The 2,448-nt window shown below is 36.6% G+C and overlaps 2 protein-coding genes and 1 pseudogene across 5 annotated transcripts in view; 1 reads left to right on the top strand and 2 right to left on the bottom strand.

Annotated features, from left to right (window-relative positions):
* The window catches only part of LOC105501230 (UDP-glucuronosyltransferase 2B9), a 476,097-nt gene that overhangs the window by 187,938 nt on the left and 285,711 nt on the right, over positions 1 to 2,448 (top strand). The gene's annotated exons all lie outside the window — the stretch shown is intronic.
* LOC105501233 overlaps positions 1 to 2,448 on the bottom strand; it is a 97,960-nt pseudogene that overhangs the window by 16,967 nt on the left and 78,545 nt on the right.
* LOC105501344 (UDP-glucuronosyltransferase 2B9-like) overlaps positions 1 to 2,448 on the bottom strand; it is a 24,300-nt gene that overhangs the window by 10,602 nt on the left and 11,250 nt on the right. The window lies entirely within an intron of this gene.

Raw genomic sequence — 2,448 nt, 5'->3', positions numbered from 1 at the left:
TGGCTGAAGCTGTGTCAGAAGAACATAAATTGTGAAGATTTCAAAGACATTTTTTAGTTCCCCAAAGTAATACTTTCATAATTTCTTACGTCTGTCTTTACTGTAATTTCTGAACATAAATTGTGAAGATTTCATGGACACCTATCACTTCCCCAATGAATATCCTTGTGATTTCCTATGCCTGTCTTTACTTTAATCTCTTAATCCTATCATCTTCTTCATAAACTGAGGAGGATGAATGTCGCCTTAGGACCCTGTGATTGTGTCAACTGCACAACTTGTTTGTAGAGCCTATGTGTTTGAACAGTATGAAATCTGGGCATCTTAAAATAAGAAAAGGATAACAGCAATGTTCAGGGAACAAGAGAGGTAACTTTTAACTGGCCACCAGTGATTCGGACGGAACAGAGCTATATTTCTCCTCTTTCATAAGCAAGTAGGAGAAATATCACTGAATTCTTTTTCTCAGCAAGGAACATCCCTGAGAAAAGAATGTGCCCTGAAGGTAGGCCTATAGACAGCCCCTTTTTAAGGCATCCCATCTTTTATGGTCGAAGCCTAAGGGATGAAATAAGCCCCAGTCTCCTATAGCGCTCCCAGACTTATTAGGTGGAGGAAAATTCCCACCTAATAAACTGTGGTCAAACAGGTTATCTGCTCTCAAACCCTGTTTCCTGATAAGATGTTATCAATGACAATGCCTGAAACTTCATTAGGAATTTTAATTTTACCTCATTCGTGGTCCTGTGATCTCACCCTGCCTCCATTTGCTTTGTGATATTTTATTATCTTGTGAAGTATGTGATCTCTGTGACCCACATCCTATTTGTGCACTCCCTCCCCTTTTGAAAATTGCTAATAAAAACTTGCTGGTTTTACTGCTCGGGGGACATCACGGATCCTGACGGCATGTGATGTCTCCCCCAGACACCCAGCTTTAAATTTCTCTCTCTTGTGCTCTTTCTCTTTATTTCTCAACCCAGCCAGACACTTAGGAAATAGAAAAGAACTCACGTTAACCATCAGGAGCAGGTTCTCCCGATAGCTCATCTTACTGTCAAAACTGATAAGTCTACTTTTAATCAAGTCCATAGGGTGTCTGTCAACTATGACTTTGCAAGATAATATAATTTTGATGTACTGAAAAATCTGGCTCTATTAAATGAAGAATGATATCTCAAGTGACCTGCACATGCTAAGTAATTAGTGGCATTAGTAATAATGGCAAAATAACAATAATTGCAAAATAAATAGTATTTCTGAGTAACTGACTACAGGCCAGAGACACTTCAAGTGTTTTGTCTGTGTTAATATTTTTCCACACAACACAACAAAGTTGTCACTATTTTTGTAAATGTAGGCATCATTATTTCTATCAACACACTAGTTCACTTTTCCATCATCTGTTACCTGAATCTATGCAAAATTTCCTGAATGGTTGACTCTTTATTCTGACCCTCCAGCAATTTAATCATTGAATATCTTGAAAGCTCTTCTTAAAGAAGAGAATCTTCTCATATATCTTTCTTTCCTAACTCTTTTTTATAGTTTTTTAATGTGCTTAATAAATATTTCAACTCCTAATATGTATCTGGCTCTAATTTGCCTCTCAGCATCATCTGATTCTTAGTCTCTCCCTGCAAATTAAACCTGAGGACTTGAGAACTAACCTGACAACTTTACCTGCTTTCCTTCTTTTGTCTGTCTCTCCCCGTCATTCTTTTACTTATTCCTGCGTATTGTTCAGCTCTCATCTTAGTAATCAGTGACTCCAGGATACTTTCTATTATCTCCACTGATGCTTTCTTGTCATTGGGTTTTTCCTTGAGATAATAGATTTTATATAATTTTTATTACTTGCGCATATTCTATCTTTTGAAGTAGAATGGAAGGTATGTGGGGACAGAAACTGTGTTCATTTTTTTCTCTGAAAATTCTGCACTTACCTGTGTTTTGTGCTAAACCCTTTGTAAATATTATTTGAACGAATGATCAATACCTTCTTAGGTGTTAAATAATGAAGACTATAATTTAACCAACTCTATTTTTGAAGTCTCCTTAGTATTCTCCTCTATTAGTAGTACTCATAAAACTCACATACATGTGATAGTATCACTATGTACATGAGTTTCTAATTGGTATCTGCTTTACCCCACCTACTCCCCATCTTTCTTTCAGTGTAAGTCAGACACACTGAATGAAGATTGTAGAATCATTTCTACTGAAAATTCAAAGTCAACAAAATAAAACCAATGACAATATGTTTACCTTAGGTAGGGGTTTGGCAGGTTTGCAGTGGAGTCCTCCAACAAAATCAACATTTGGTAATAGTGGATGTGGAAACTGAAAATTCCAGGAGTTTCGAATAAGCCATATGTCAGCTTTCCCCATTGTCTCAGTTAATGTAGTGGGTCTTCCTGACAAGAATAAAAAAAAGAAAAGGTGGAT

The sequence above is a fragment of the Colobus angolensis genome, unplaced genomic scaffold, assembly GCF_000951035.1.
Source record: "Colobus angolensis palliatus isolate OR3802 unplaced genomic scaffold, Cang.pa_1.0 Scaffold70, whole genome shotgun sequence".
Taxonomy (NCBI): Eukaryota; Metazoa; Chordata; class Mammalia; order Primates; family Cercopithecidae; genus Colobus; species Colobus angolensis.
The sequence above is the reverse complement of the archived record's forward strand: the minus strand, read 5'-3'. Positions and strand labels throughout refer to the sequence as shown.